General features: G+C 46.9%; 1 protein-coding gene across 1 annotated transcript in view; it reads left to right on the forward strand.

Moving 5' to 3' along the window:
* PAPPA (pappalysin 1) overlaps positions 1–17,048 on the forward strand; it is a 237,142-nt gene that overhangs the window by 116,860 nt on the left and 103,234 nt on the right. The gene's annotated exons all lie outside the window — the stretch shown is intronic.

Raw genomic sequence — 17,048 nt, forward strand, 5'->3', positions numbered from 1 at the left:
AGCTCACTTGTTCAGGTCATTTTGCTACACATGTTCTTGCCAGGACCCAAAACCCAGGCTCTGCATACGCAGGGCCTGGGCCAGTGTCTCTGGCTTGAGGGAGGTGGGATCCCAGACCAGTTTGTGTTCAGAAAGCAAACTTCTTTTTCCCACCTTTACTGAGTCAGATGGGAAATTTGTTTTCCACTGCCCTCTCTGGGAGTCTGGTTGATCTTGTTGTTTCAGCCCCACTTGGGAGGCCCTCACCAGCCTGGAGCTGGTAAACAGACAGGGCTTGGGAGGCAGGGATGGAATTTTGAGCTGGCCCCGATGAGCTCATGCTTCCTTTAAGATGCAAATCGATACCTGAAGATCAAAGGTCCCCCAGCTAATCCCCTGGGCTGGAGGTGAAAACTAATCACAATTCATTTGCAAGTACAAAAGACAGAGGTGCTCCTTCTGAAGAGGGGAGAGGGCAGGGGAGATGAAAACCTTGGTGGGAAGATTTCTCACTGAAAGGCAGCTTTCCAGCACTGAAGGGAGGAAATGTCATCAGTTCCTCACATTTGCAGTGAATGACAGGGTGTGCTTAGACCTTCCTCTGTCAGTGGGTTGTGAGTTTTATGAGGATAAAGGCCTTGTATCAGTCTCTGCACACATTTATTGAGCACCTACTAGCTTCTTGGCACCAAGTGGGGGCTGAGTAGGAGCAATACAGCAGAAGTGTCACACACCTGCGTCCAGAGGATGGAAGGAGCAGAGAGGGGATGAGGGCAGGTGCATTTGCAGCCAGGTTTTCAGGGTTTTAATTGGCAAAAGAGAGGGTTGTTTGTTTGTTTTTTTCTCTGTGTTGATTTGAGTCTGATGCATGGTAAGAGCTTGATATTAGATGAGTGTTTGGGCAGAAAAAGCCTTGGACTGAACTGAAGAAAACTGGGCTCTGGTTCAGGCTGTCTGAGAACTTGCTACCTAAACCTGGCCAAGTTGCCTCCCTTGCCTGGGCCTCAGTTTACCTCCTGTAGATTGAAAGAATTGTGTTAGGTGGTCTCCAAGTCTTTCCCACCCCTCTCTTATGTGTATGACTACATTTCATACCATGAGCTCTGCCTGAACCAAACCCATACCTTTGCCATCATCCTCAGTGTTGTGGTTTTTTTGGAGTCTGTGGGTTTGGAGTGCGGGGTCCTTGGGTTCACTCTGGGAAAGGGTTCACCAGACCTCCTATTTCAGCGACACGTGGCGAGTTTCTCAGGCAAGTTTCTCCATGAGACAGAGACATTAGTTATATTTAAAGGGCAGGTTTATTAGGGAAGTGATAAAACAGTTAAAGACACTTGCATGGACACAAGTGGGCAGGAAGAGCTGCCCCAAAGGGACAGGTTTGCTAAGAGAGGCCTTCATGGTTGCAGATGGGCGGCCTTGACAGGTCACGGGCAGGCAGGAAGTCTGCTGCCCTACAGAGGAGAGAGTTGGTGAAAAGAAGCACCTGCATAGTCACAGGTGGGCAGACAGGGCCTGTGCAGAGACTGAGCTGATTTAGTCTTCTTCTGTTTGGGAGGGATCACTCCTTGTGAGCCTTCAGTTAGTTGCTGATTTTGGATAACTGCAGAATCTGAAAAGGACTGGAGATTCCACTATGGGCTTAATCTCAGTATCTTTACCTTTGGGATCTGTTGGGCCTAATCTCCATGTCATTACACTTGGGCCTAGACAGCAGTCTGATACCTGCTTGGATTTTATGCTTTGTAGTCTAGGTGTCCGAGCCTAAGGATACTAGTTTCTGCAACTGTGTTGTTTTTGCCTAAAGATCTTGGTTTCCATAGCTGTGTCAATGGCTGTTCTAATCTCTTCTACCCCCACTTCCTTGTGAGCCAGGTTTCTGGTCTTGTGGCACACCTCCTTTTCAGTTCTTTTTTCTATTCTTGTCCTCCATCACTCAGAACCCCCCAACATTACTCCCAGATCATGCTGAAAATATCTACCTTTTTTATTCCCCTAAAGTGGCATATAACTGAAGCGCTTCTGGGAAGAAGGTAGGATGTGGTGAAAATAGGATGTGGTAGCGTCAAGATGATTGGAACTTGACTTCCATGTTCTCTGTGGCTTTAGCGCTGATAATAAGCAAAAATCAGGTAGAAGAGCATAATCCATGAAGGGGTCTGCATACTCTGGCCTGTGGGTCAGAACTGGCCTAGTGCCCAGTTTGTCAATTCTCTACTGGACGACCCTTTGCACAGTTCCATAGCCACTTTCATGCTATAAACAGAGAGAAGTGGCTGCAAAAAGACCTTATGTTTCAAAGAATCTTAAGTTATTTACTTTCTGGCCCTTTACAGACATTTGTCGAGCCCTGGTTCATAGTTTTCCGGTCTTTGATATTCTTGGCTCTTGGAGCCAGCAGAGCAGAGGTGAATATTAGGATATGGTTCACCATTTCTTAGAGGCAGAACTGAATTGTAAGCATATAGTGGTAGGAGCTGGCAGTCTTTGTTAAAAAGGCACTGACTGGCCAGTCCAGCCCTAGCTTACCTCGCCTCCCTGGGCCTTCTATGCTTCAACCGAAGTGACTGTCTTAGACTAGACCAGCTATTTTCCAAAGGCATTAATAGAGGTCTTAAGAAGGAGGGAGTGGGGCCTCCCTGGTGGTGCAGGCTGCTGAGTGCAGCGCTGTGATGCTGTCCGCAGCCTCCGCAGTGCCAGTTCGATCCCCACCAGCCTTGGAGCTACTCACATGGTGAGCAGACCTCTCCTATCTCCCCCACTGCTCCCCTCAGCAGTGTATTTCTGCCTGATCTGTTCCCTGATGTCTCTGGTAAATCCTCTCACCCTCCCGTGCGTCTGGCCTGTACCCTGGTTCTTGTATGTATAAATAAATAAATAAATAAATAAATAAATAAATAAATAAATAAACAAGCAAACAAACAAATAAATAAATAAATAAATCTTAAATAAAATAAATCTTTAAAAAAAAAAAAAGAGAAGGAGTGAAGATGAGGGAGCTACCAAGCAGATGAGACATGGACCTGCCTGGAACCTCTTTGTATACTGGTACTTGCTACTAGATACTAAGTATTCTTCTGCTGGTGATATTTATTGAGCACCTAATATCTTCAGAGCACATTTGTAAGCATCCATTCTCACACAAGTCTTTAATTGCCCTGCTTTCACAAAAGAGAAAATTGAGGTTTGGGGGAGGTGAGCTATGTAAGTGGGGGAGCTCAGACTGAAACCCAGAAAGTCTGACTCCACTCATAGTGGTAAATAAGCTGCCTGTGGGATCAGGTTGGGGTGAAATAGCCCTTGGTCTTAGAAAACTTACCAGTACAGTTTAGCTCATGTAACAAATGAATGGAATGAAATGCCATGCTCTGTCTGTGTGAACAAATGAATATTGTATATTGACTATGGTTTTATTGGCGGAAGCATCTCTGCTTTGCCCTCTACCTCAGCTGTAGAGACTCACAGAGACATGGGGCATTCCAGGAAGAAAGGAGTCTGTCCAGAGGCCCCAGCTCCTGGGAACAGCATGAACTTAAGTCTAGAAACAAATCTTCATAAAAAGAACAGCTGAAGAATAGACAGCAGTTCTAGCCTTAATGAATCAGAGAAATGGGATTGGACTGTGGGGAGCTTTGCTGAGCTGAACATTGTCCTCATCATTACATTTGTCAAGACAGTGGTCAAGAGAGGGGCCAAGAGAATAGGCTTGAGTAAAAATGACTTGGGTTCTTATCATAGCTTAGATGTGTGACTTTGACCAAACTTCAGCGTTCTCATCCAGAAAATGATGAATGCCTTGTGGGATGACTCCATTGTGGGAGATATTACCAATATATTTGGATACTTATAATCTGACTCCCCTAGATTTAGGAAATGATTGTCCTTGTCATGATATGAATGAGGCAGAGCCCCACCCCAATTATGGAAGTTGAAATATAAGCATCTATCTCCCAGTCCCCCTTGTAGCTGAGTGTGGGCATACGATCTATGTGCTCCCTCTGTCCCCCAGTCAGACACACCAACCCATCACTCACTCAGAAGCCATTTTGACCGGAATGGTGGGAGTATCTACATTCCAAATATGTCCAAAGTACTAATGACAGAGGTAGCATTAGTGCTGAAGTGACTGTGAGCTGCAGTAGTTCTTAGGTGCCCTCAGAAGACCTGTCCTAGGGACTCATCTTGGACTTGGGATTGGACTTAGAACATGTAAGCCAGGCTGTCTGGCCCTGTCAGAGAGTCTTCCAGAAGTATCCAAGAGTCTTTGAATGGATATTGTTTGTTTGCTTGTTTGCCTTAGTTAGCCAAAGTTGGTTTCTGTTGATTGCCACTTAGAATCTGGACTGAAAATGATTGTCATGAGATACTATGAGGTTTACCCCCTGTGCCTAGCGAGATGGATGTGTGTGGTGCCCACTGACCGTCGCTTCCCTTAGTGGGTATCTGTTTGTAGTGAGGAGGGGCAGGGATAGCAGCAGCAACCACCATTTTATGACTGCCCATGCAGGTGGATGCCTTGTGTCATCATCACCTTTGTTCAAAGTAAACGTGAGGTCTCATTCCAGATGAAGGACCTGACACCGATGGTGAGGTCTTAACTTGCCTACGGTCATGTGGCCCATAGAGGTGTGAGCTGGTCTTGAGATTGGATCCCAGGTTGGATGGAGAGCCCTGCTTCTTCTACTCTGCCACTCCACCTAAATGATCTTCCTTCCTCCTCTCTCCTCTCCTTCCCACCCTAGTGATTCCCTCCCTCCATCCCTCCCTTTCTCCCTTCTTTCTTTTTTCTTATTCTTGTTTTGTTTTTCTGTCACTGGCCATTCAATAGAACGAATGTTTCCCTAGATTTGGTAACACCAGCATGCGGGTGGGTGGCAGATTTATGGTGGCATTCCCATTCGCTTTTCAGAAGCCCACACATCCGGAAGTATTCCCAAGGTGCCCGTGTGTTCTTAGGCAACACCCCGGGACTTCCCTTTCCCACTGTCCCACTGCTTCCCCCAGCACATAATAAGTTGCTTGTTCAAAGGAACACCACCCACAAGACCTCTTAGGCAATGAGGCTATAGGGCCGGCAATGAGGAAATTATCTTGTCCTTTCCCCCCTTTTTAGAATATAACATACACCAGGCCTGAGGTTTCAGCTAAAAAATGTGGTATCAGTAAAAAGATAACTGCCCCCCAACAGACGCTGGCTGGAGGCATTGTTCAGCTGTGCTGGGAATTCTGTTTCTCAAACACTGAGTCATAAACTACAGACAGGCTGCTGATAAAAGCTGAAGGAGGGAAGGTAATGGTCAAATTAGTCAGACAAAATGTGAAGCATCCCCAAAAGGGCTTAGACGTAGCAATATATCTTGAGCCAGTGCTGGAAAACGTGCTACCTTCAGCCACGATGTTGACACCATCCCGGCAGATGTGATCTTGGAAAGCCTTCGCCCACCTCTCCCGTACACCCTGGGTCCTTCAGGGGAGCCGGTCCGCATCCCAGGTTAGACTGGGGAGCCTGGGCTGAGTTAGCATCGCGGGCCTAGCACAGCCTCCCACTCTGTGAACCGGGAGTGACTGCACAGAGGGCTCGACAGTCTATTTCCCCGCGCAAGGCTGGTAAATCCCCGATTTGTCAAACATTGATTTAAAGGCTTTGGAGTTTCAAATCCTGCTTGATGTTGATCTATAGCTAGGAAAACAAAGCCAAGGGACCCCCCCCCCCCCCCCCCACCCCCCCCACCCCCGGCTGTCTTTCCCAGCCCTGCAGAGACTCCTGTGTGTCTCTTTCGCTCACTCCCTACGCACTCCGCTCCTCTCCCCCGCAGCCTGCCATTGGCATTCATGGTCTCTGGGCCCTCACACAGCATCTCTGGGACCCTCCAGGGCCAGGGCCAACAGCCCTGTTATCTGCAAGGCAGATAAGTGGGAGGAGGGCAGATCAACCCACCGCCCCACCAGTCACTTGGACGGGAGGGGGTCGCTGAACCTCGGGGGCCCTCTGTCAGGCCTCCCTGGCCTGCTCCAAGCCAAGGCGAGAAAGGAAAACAAGAAGATGAATCTCCACATCTTCTCGGTGGACGTGCTGATGAGACTTTAGAACAACAATGACTAAAAAGGAAAACAGCATCTGGCAGTGGCGGGTGTGGAAGGGGGAGGAAGGATGGGCTCTGCTGGGAGTTCCATTTATTATTTTTCTTTCTAACAACGTGAAATAGTAATGGACAATCCATCTCTCACCTTAACAAAAAAAATTAAAGTTAAAAAAAAATGAATACTAAAATTTCTCACTGCAAGTATCCCTTCAGACGTCCCTCTGTGGGAAACAGTAACTTTCACCAAAACACCTACTTGAAATAAAGCTTCCCTTGGCTGGAGGATGGACCTTTAAATGAAGAAAAGAGTCATACCAGCGGCAGTGACAGTGAAGGTGTTGAAGGAGACGGTGGTGGCAGCCCAGCTGTGCCGGTAACACGCTGAGCCCTGGCCTCGTGGCCAGTGGACAATGATTAAGAACATGGGTTCTGGGCAAAAAGCCTGGGGCAGAAAGTTTGATCTGGGCCTCAGTTTTCTCAACAGTGAAATGGATTGCTAATAGTTCCCACACCTTACAATTGTGGTAAGGATAAAATGAAGGTATACTTGTAATTCGCTCCAAAGCAGTGGTGCCTGGTAAGTGTCACATGTGTCTGCTGCTGCTTTTATTGTGTTTATTATTAATTCAGAAGGTCTAGCAATCCTCCCAGCAATGCTCTGAGATAAATAATATGGCTGTCTAGGTCTCATAGCGGAAAGAACTAGAGTTCTGAGTGGTTAGGTAACTTGCCCAAAGCCACACAGCTAGAAATAGCAGAGGTGGGGTTCGCAATGCGTAGGCTTAGCCTGCCTGCTTAACTGTGAGACTTCACTTACTTACCGTTCTACTTACTTACCGGGCACCCAGCTGTGCCAGTCTCTGTGCTAAAAACCTGTCTTTCAAATGATTCCATTTGACAGTTTGTCAAATGGAAACTATCTGTCCAGTTTCCCAGAGACTCCGGGTATTCAGAACCGTATAGTCAAAACGGGAACCATAAGCCCACTTTGCTGATGAGAAAACTGAGGCACTGAGCGTTTAAGTGAATTGCCCTGGTAGCGCAGCCAGGTAAAGCAGAGAAGGCTGCAAACCCCACCCGCCTGCCCACAAAGACCATGTCCAATATCCAAAGGGACCAGCGGGAAAGCAGTTGAGAGCTTCTCTTTCCTTCTATGTCGGCTTTGGTGTCACCCCTCGAGGCAGGAAATGAAGGCAAATGCTTCTGTTCCTCCTGTATGGAATTAGCTTTAGGACATCCTTTTCCCCCTAATGCACTTGAGCCTTTTTCATGAATCACGAAAACGGCAACTTTCAGTTATCAACACCCTATGCATGTTCCATTCCATGAGCCCGGGCCCCAACAAAGGGCCATTCCATGTCTTGAGCTGTGTTTCACTTTTTAACAGCTTGCCTTCCTTTGGCAATGTCCACATTGTTGTTTTAAACATAAGAGGAGTTTGACACTAATCCCATTGTCATGGCAATGTGATGGAGACAGAGGGTGTGGGTGCAAATGCCTATTACTACCTGGATTACCTTGGTCTCTCCCACCCTCTCTGTGAGCCTCAGTCTCCTCTTCTGGGAAATGGGTGTAAACATAATACCCAGAGTTCTGCTCAGAGAAAGATGGAAATGTCTGTAGAGTGTTTGGCACTGTGCATGGCAGTCGTGGACACTCGAGAAGCACCACTTCCTTTTGCCCATCTCAGTTGTGAGTGAGGTGAAGGCCACCAACCCCTATCTGGAGAGAAAAGTCTCCTGAATCAGATCCCACCATAAAAATGCCTCTGTACTTTATGCAAATGACCAAACCCCTTGATCTCAGTCTCCCCAACTACAAAGGAGTTGGGGGAGCCAGATGAGCTCTCAGAGTCTTTTCAGCTCTGACTTCCAGAATTTAAATTCCAGATCATCATTGTTTTTAAACTGTGCGTTTTAAAAGAAATGAGGGCTTGGGGAGGAGAAAGGAATTCCTTTAACCCAGAGGGTCAAAGGGGGTCACCGAGGGGACAAAGGAGCAGGAAAAGGAGGCGATGGGGCGGAAGGCTGCCCATGCAGGGTGGGGCCAAAGATCTGAAGTCCTCACCGGGGAGGTCTGATGGCTGCATTCAAACCCCCTAGAGTCAGCACCGGTTAGGATCAAGCCTGCCAGCCCATCTCAGACCAGAGCTTACCACCTCCTTTGCAAGCCCAGGAGGCCTACCCCACAGAGAGGCCAGGCTGGAATGAAAAGAAACAGGACGGCCTCTGACGCCAGAAGAGAGGAATTCTAGCCCTCAGCCCAGGTCGGCTTCCTGAATCTCGACAAGGGGTCAGGCTCAGAGGACTTGGAGCTTGCCTGAACTCGAGGAATCGAGGAATCGAGACCAAACTTTGAAGTGCGCCTTTGAGAGGCAGCCCCAACCAAGGCAGGTGAATCTGGGGAGCCAAGAACAAGGGCTCCTTTGTGGCCTTTAAAGTGACCAGTAACCTGCCCACGCAGGCATGACGTGTGCCATGTTGTGCGTCCAGGCGGCTAAGGCCAGCTCAGTGCAGCGGGGGCAGGACTGGGGGGTCCTGGTTGGTGTCAGTGTCGGGCCCTTCCATGCTCCTGGCCTGCCACTCTTTCTGGGGACCATGCTGGGTTGGAGGAGACATTTAATATTCATGAGCTGTGATCTCCACTTGAAGGGAGTGCCCTGGGGGAACTTGAAATATTAAGCAAGCGAGGGATAGAGACCTAATTGTGTCCTCCTTTTCTTTTTGGATAGAGAAGTAATGTGCTTAAAATAAAATGATGGATGAGCATTCAGGCTTGTGTGAAAACCCCGCTTTCTGCAGCCCACAGAGGAATTCGGCCATGTGCCCCACATATACAGCCACAACCAGGCAGAAGGTGGGGCACACTGGCCGCCTTCACACATTTTTCAGTGCCTGCTGTGTGCCCAGCACGGTGCTAGTTACAAAGGAAACAACAATGAATAGGAAGGCCAATGATGATAATAGTTACTTCAATGTCATTGTTGAAAGTGCCACCAAGTGGAAATACATGGCGGTGTATAGACTGTAATAAACAAGGGACTGCCTTTACATTGAGGGTTCAGGCGGGTTCTTGAAGACACAGCATTTAAGGCAAGACTTAAAGGTTGAGTAGGAGGTAGACAAATTAGGGGACTAGAGCAGGGTGATAGAGTGAGAACTGCACAATGTTCAGACTATTAAATTCTCCGGGGGTGAGCACGCTTTAGAAGGGTTCAGGTCTGTAGGTCTGTAGGAAGAAGAGAAAGGTGAGGCTGGAGCCTCGCAAGCTGTGATTCTTGGGGACCTTGAAGACCATGGCAGGTCATGAAACATGGTGGAGCTTGAAATAAGGGGAAGGCCACCCCTTGTGCATGTGTGCCTACTCCATGCCCAGCTCCAAAGCAGGCTCGATTGGCATAGATGGGATCAGAAAACTAATTATGGCCAAACGTGACCTGTTACTTCTCAGGATAGAGTTTCACTGAAACACAATTATGCCCCGTGGTTTAGCTATGGACCATTACAAAGGCAGAGTTAAGTAGTTCCAACAGAGACCTGGTGTGGCCTACAAAGCCAAAATATTTACTCTCTGACCCTGAACAGAGAAAGTTGCTGGCCAACTTTTGGCATAAGTGCATAAGTGGGTGAAAGAACAGCCGTTAGATTAAAGCAGAGGAGAGATGGTGAGGTGAGGGTACACCTCCTCCATAGGCTCCTGGATCTATAGTAGCAGAGCTGCAGTTACATTGAGTCCCCACATTTCCCCTTTACACATCGTTTTCCTTCATCCTCCAACCACCACTGTGAGCTGGTAACATTGTCTGATGACTTGAATGACATGACTTAGCTCCTAAAGGTCCTGGCAGCTCCAGACCCTTCTAGGCTGCAGAAGGGAGTGTGTCAGTATTTATGAAGAACCTTCATTTCAAACCCCCAGCACCCCTGCAGCCAGGCATTATGATTGCTACTTTCCAGTGACATAGAGTCCCCAAATGTTTAAGTGTCATTTAAGAATGTGGCCTCCACTTAAAAAATATTTATTGAACTGGGAAATCACCCCAAGAGAAAACCAGCCTTCCTGAAAGCTACATCCCAGGCCAACCAGTTGCTCCAAATAGTACTTCATTCACTCTCCTCTTGATTTTCACAAGGTGGAGGAAGGTGGGGGTCAGTGTCCCTATTTTACATAAGAAAAAATGAGGCTCTGGGAGATGAAGTGACTTGTTCAGTGCTGGTCATCTTTAAGCAGCAGAGCTGGGATTTGAACTAATATCTGCCCAGCTCCCAAACTAGAGCGTCCCTACATGAGCCCACCGGTGCGCCTCTCCAAAATACCAGACTTACAGAATAAGTAAGGGTGGTGAGATATGTCTGTATATTTCCACACTCTTCCATCTCATCAACATAAACCATAGTCATAATAAGAGAAATAATTTGTTATTGAGTTAATTTAATGCCTTTTCTCTATTAACTCCTTTGATTAATTGCACTGACCCGATGAAATAGTTTCAGTGTTATGCTGCTGTCATGAAGAAGCGAAAAGCCCAGAGATGTTAAGTAATTTACTCCAAGTTCCAAGTGAGAGATTCTAGCCCTGAAATTCTAGCTCTTAAGTCCTCAGGCTGAACGACTAATTGCCACTCCCTTGGATGATGGTTAAGGTTATCTAATAAAATCTGTACTCTCAAGAGCTGAAGAGGCGACCAGCAAATAATGAGAAGGAAAGACTATGCAGGTACCCAAGGAACCCTCACATAACAAAAGGATCCCAGGGTCTCTTTAAGAAACAGCTCTCTGAAGTGTTTGTTTACAGACCATTAAATACTTAACAGGGGGAGAAACCAAATGTGACTTTCTCTTGGCAGCTACTGATTAAGGACCAAGGGGAAGTTAAGATAAAGCAAATCTGAAATTACATTCATTTTTAAGGGGCTGGGTTTTCAATTTTAATTTGCCAGACAGAAAGATAACGAAGCCCCTCCCACAAGGGCTGAGGGCTGGCCACTTTCTCTGCCAAGGGAGAGCAGCTTGGCCATCCTGCAAAGGCAGCTGGAAGTGAAGGGGAGCAAACCAGCACTAGTTTTTGTCTATATTAAGCACCCACTGCATACAAAGCTCTGTGCCTGTGAAGGTGCAGAATGGGGTGACAGGCAGCAGGAGCCCCTCGTGCAGGGGGCTTCAGAAGGCCTGGCTCAGAGGGCACACCGATGGTGTGAGGGGCCCCCAGGGGAAATGGGAAGCACTGGGTGGGGGATGGTGAGTCTGTGAAAACTCTCCCTGGGACTGGTAGGCTAAGAAAGTGGGGTTCAGCACTGCTGCTATGAAGGTCTGCAATGAATGTTCTTTCAGAGTAGAAGGAAAAGACTAGTGAGTCCCAAGCACAGCTCCCGGGGGAGCCCCCAGATGAGTGGGTAGGTGGATGTGAACCACAGGTCCTGGTTTTTCGTGCAGAAGCTCCCCATCAAGGAACCTTGTTTTAAGTCCAACCTCCCCCTAGGGGGATGCTCCTCAAGCAAAGTTCAGCAAGGTACTGCCCCCAAGAAAAATCAGAGTCATCTCAATTTCAGCACCAGTCAGAATCCCAGCCCAGAATATCACTGAGCGTGTATAAAACTTTCAGTCGCTGTGAGCAGCACTGTCAAAGGTCCTGGGGGCAGCTAGTGTGTCTGCTGGGGAGGCCAAAACCCTGCCAAGAACTTGAGCTCAGCCTATTACCAACAAGAGTTGCACTGGCTTCTTTAATCTTGACTTCTCTTTGTATGCGTGCCGTTTGCCAAGAGAATTCCTGAAAGGAGAGAGGGAGGGAAGGGGACTGACTGGCCCCAGGATCACAGGACCCCGGGGAATGTGCTGCCTGGGACAGTTCCTATTCTTTCGAAAAATGATCGGCAAATATCAATCATTCTATTATTAATAATATTCTAGTTCTTACAAGTAGAGAATGCTCTGTCCCTAGAAGAAATGAAGCAGAAAATTGAGACTCATCACTCAGGGCGGTCATAAAAGAGATTTATTGAATAACTTGATTAAATAGACATATTTCATATTGTGTTATTGAACTTCTGAACACCTGGGACCTCTGAAGTGCTGCCCTCCACCAGTTCGCCGGGCATTCTCTGTTCCCTCGCCTCCCTCCAGATACCTTCTTCTGCCTGCTTTAAATATCAGCATTCTCAAAAGTTCCATATTAAGTCCGATACTACTCTGTTTCTGCTTCTACTTCTACTTCTACTTCCACTTCCCCTTCCCCTTCCTTCATCCCTTCCCCCCTCCCATAATTCAAAACCAAACACCCTCTCTTCAGTTTGGGATCCTTCTCTCTACCTATGCCCTTATATATTTATCATTCTGTTGGATGTCCCATCCACACTCAAATGCAAAATGTTGTGAGATCATTATTTTCTCTCCAAACCTGCTGCAACTCCTACTTTTCTACATCTCAACTGGTGGTGCCACTAGCCAATCAGACATTTGAACTGTTACAGAGCAGCCCCGATATTAAACGGGTTCCTGGCTGTGGGTCCTCACCCGCGCGCTTTAAAGGGACTTATGAATACTCTACTACAGACACACACAAAAGGTTAATAAAAGGTTTATTTACAAGAGAAAAGGAAACAAGGAAAATGTACAACTCAGGGAGAAAATAGGGAAATAAAGTCTTTAATGCGTCCTACCCGATCCGACGACCTGGAAACCCAAAGTCACTCTCCGAGCTGGCCGGACGCTGCGAGCTGGCCGAGAGCCAAAAATGGGGGATCCCCAAAGCCCACGTGTCTGCCTTTTATATCCACCTGGCTGCTTAACCCCACCCTCAGGTCCCAGCCACCTTCCCTTTGGTGGTGATGGGATTTGGAGTTCCCAGTGTCTTTGACTTTGACCTAGCGTGGGGGTGGAGTCCACAAAGCCTGTATGGAATTAGCTTTGGGACATCCTTTTCCCCCTAACAGAACCAGAAGCTTGGGAATCATCTGTAACTCTTCACCCTCTGTCATTTCCTGCATCCAAATGATCATCATTCTGCCACTTTAATTTTGAAAGCCTTTCTTTTCCCCCAAATCAGCCCCTGTCCTCTCTCACCACAAACATTGTTCTACCTGAGGACATTTTCTCTCTGGCCTATTGCAAGATAACTTAAACAGGTGCCTGCTTTCCAGTCTTTGCTTGCTCCATTCTATTTTCCAGTATAGTGAGAGCAAAGCTTCCTAAAATGCAAATACCATTTTCTCACTCTCCACTTGAACCTTGAACATATCTGGTAGCTCCACATTGGCCTTGAGATAAATGTCAATTCCCTACTGTGGCATTCAAGGCCACTAGGGTCTGATCTAGTGATTTGCACTGTATGCTCTGACCTCTGTGCTCTGTCCACCCGATGACCCTGTTTCTAGCTTCCTTTCCTTGGCATAGAGTATCTACACCATCTTCTTCCTCCTCTCAGACTTTCAGTCCAGGTGTCACTACTCAAGGAAGCCTTCTGGGTAAGATTGGACTCTCTGGCTCTGGGCTCCTGCAGCATCTGAGACCTCAGAACAAAACACCATGGGATCAATCATTGACTCACTTGCCCTTTTCACTGGACTGGGAGACCTGGAGTGCGGAGACCCAGGACTTGGCAAATAATTTGTGGCTCAGTAAAATATAGAATAGATGAGTGAAAGGAGGATGTAGTTTGGAAGGGGCAGTTTTATTTTTCAGGCAGCAACATGCAGCAGAGCTCTGTCGGTTTCTTAGAGTCTGACAAACCTCAGTGTGCATGGCCCGCCTGTGCCTTTTAGCTGTCATCAGGGGCAAAAAGTCTCAGTTCCAGGCAGTCAGGGTAGGGGTTTCCTGTTCAAGCTCCAGAGCTTGGCTGCTTGTGTTCAAATTCCAGCTCTGTCACAGTGGGGTGGGGGCTACTTGAGTTTCCACATCCATAACCTCCAGCACTGATGTGCCTCTGGGCGGCAGAACTGGGAAGCACTATGAACGTCAGCCAACATTGCCCTTCAAGCCATACTTTACCTTTGTGTAAAGGAGAGGCAGGTTGAATGGCAACTCTCCTCCTCTGTGGCAATATTGACTGTGGTCATAACTCTTTGACAAGGTCCACACGTTTTAGGATTTTGGAAGGGGAGAAGAACCAGTGACTTCGGTGATCACTGGGGTCACCCCCACGGAACTCTCTGAAAATCCAAAATTGAGCTGCTTTCCCATACCAAGTCCCAGCCCCAGCTAGCTTCCACTGGGGTAGGAGGGAACCTAATTAACTACTAGCAGGAAAGGCCGGCAGGTAGGCCACCCTCCAGGCAGAGCATTCAAAGGAAGTGGATAACTGTGTAAATAAAGCTGCTTTAAGGTCATTTAAGCCAATGCTCTTTGTTAAGGAAATTGATGGCTTTGTAAGTACCGCCTCTGAAGGCAGCACTCCAGAGAAGGTCCCGATCTCCCCTAGTAAATTCCCTAATGGACTCTGGGCCCCGGCATGTTCAATCACTTGCCAACAAAAACTCAGATCCCACTTAAAAGAAAATTTAAACGCTTAACCAAAGCATAAGTTATTGAGCCCAGGCAGTTTAACTGGTACAAGGTAGCAGAGACAGGCTGCTTCCTTGAGAGCAAGGGAGACTCCTGTCGTTCACACACCTTTTTCACATTAGAGGCCCTGGTAGGCATTTTCTATGCAGCTCCTCCTTTTGTCCTAACTGGGAAGACAGTCATTATTTCACCTATTTCCTGAAGTGAAAACTAGGACTTGGAGGTGAAGTGCATTGCTCTTTGACACCCAGCTAATTAGAGCAGCGATGTGACTCCAGTTCCATCAGACTCCTGAACCCCCAAGAACCACAAAATTGCAGGCATCTGAGAGAGAATCACATCAGCTGGTATCAGATCTTCCTCAGTATCACATTCAAACAAAAGACATGAATTGGGCACTGTGGGTGTGCATGCACTTGGGAATCGAACTGATCTGAAGCTGATTCATTCTGGATCTGATTCTTGATTCTGCAACTGGTGGACACTTCGGTGATGACTTACCCTCTTTGATCACCATGTTCCTCTCTGTCAAATGGGCATGATAGTAACATTGAACACATAGGATCCGCCCTGCTAAGATTAAGCACCAACTTGTATCTAAGCATCCAGTTATTCCTTTAGCAAATACACCCATTGCATGCTAGCTAGAACATTAGTTGGGGCATACATAATGCTACGGGAAGACAGAGAGAGGGACAGCTAGCCCTTCTGGGGGCTGGATTGCCAGAGATTTTCCAGAAGAGTGCCTGGTTAAACTATGGGTAAAGGATGAATGGAGACTAGTTAGAGGAAGCACAGTGCTAGGAATTTGGTAAAGTTTCTGCAAAAGTGGGATGGTGAGGGGGAATGTGGTAGACTTAGGAAGAGGACACAATTTTCATCCGCCTGGAGCATTAGAGAAAAATACCCCAGAAGCATGTGGGGCTTGACAATAACCATGAAGTCTGAGTGGGAAATTGTTGAATGAATAACTCAGTATCCTCTGAGGCAACCAATTTCATTTTCAGACCTCTGTTGTTAGAAGAATTTTCCACTGTATGCCCTGAGCCTTCTCATCTTCAGGTTAGGCATCTCCGTACCTGCATGAACACTGAGGAGTGATGGTGTCTCTCTTGGCCCCTGTCTCTGAACTTATTCTGGGTCCAATGACTTTGGTGCATCCAGCCATTTCTAGGACAGGGGGAGCTTCTCTGACCTGTGATCTGAAATACACAGCCAGTAACACAAGCTGCAATCCCATGCTCTTGTTTGGGCAGACAACTTTTCCAGTTGATGAAAACTGAACTCACAGAGATGACTACCTTGTGGGAATGTTTTTGAACATGGCTATGCTGACCCACATCCTCTCTGATCAGAAACAGCAACAGTTTTGATTGATTATTTTTCAAATGTTGCGTATTAACTCTTTAAGATTTAGGAACAATTTCCCCTCCCTCCCGCCCTCCCTCCTTCTTTCCCTCCTTCCCTCCCTCCCTCCCTTTCTTCTCTCTCCTGTCCACCCTTCCCTCTTCCCTCCTCTCTTTTTTTTTTCTTCATATTGGGAGGAGAAAGAGTCCTACAAATACATTTCAGTAAAAACGCATTACAGTTCAACAATAGAAATGAAAGGGCATATAGAATCAATTAATATAAAATCCTCTCCCCAGGCTGGAAGAGTTGCACCCTTTCTGTAACATAAAAAACAAAAAACAAACAAACAAACCAAAAAACTTACCTGAGTGTAACTCTGCCTGTAGACTTGCCTTATGTAGCATGTCTTGCCAGCCTGGAGATGGAGGATACTGTGGCTTGAATGCCTCATCTTTTTGTACTTATCTGAACCATATGGCAGGAGGTTGGTCTCATGGCGGGCCAAGCCAATCAGGGCTCAGGGTGGGAGGGATCCATTTGGACACTCTAGTTTGTCGCATGGGAACCTCACCAAGAACCCAACACACTGCGGTCTCCTTAGTCACAAGCAGCATTGCCAGACTAGGGTAACTGGTTTGGTTTTCATGTGGTGTCCTGATTCATCCTCAGTTCCTTGGCTACTGTTCACATAGCATCCACTTGTTTGAAAGTCTCTCTTTTTTGGAATCTTGAGGATGCCTTCACGGATGGATGGGCTGCATGTTTTACTGGATTAAATTATAGATATACATATTTGTACATACTGACCTTTGTTTGAATGCATGGTTTTTCTTAATATCCAGATATGTGTATTTCTCAGAACAGTTTTGTTTGACATGCATATTCCAAATATTTATGTAATGAGCATTAATTAGCCTCTCAGGACCCTTGACCTATAACAATTAACTCTGAAGCATTTAGCAAGTTCCTTAACCTTTCTGACACTCCGCCATCACATTTGCAAAAGGAAGCCTGTGAACTAGACAGTTTCAAGATCTTTGCAACCCTAAACCTTTATATATCCATTAATGTGGCAAATGCTTACCAATTGTCTTCTATGTCCTGAAAATAAGATGCCAGCGTAGGAAAAATTGCCTGAGTT

This window comes from Talpa occidentalis, unplaced genomic scaffold, assembly GCF_014898055.3.
Source record: "Talpa occidentalis isolate TD23 unplaced genomic scaffold, MPIMG_talOcc4v2.1 talOcc4.7, whole genome shotgun sequence".
NCBI lineage: Eukaryota > Metazoa > Chordata > Mammalia > Eulipotyphla > Talpidae > Talpa > Talpa occidentalis.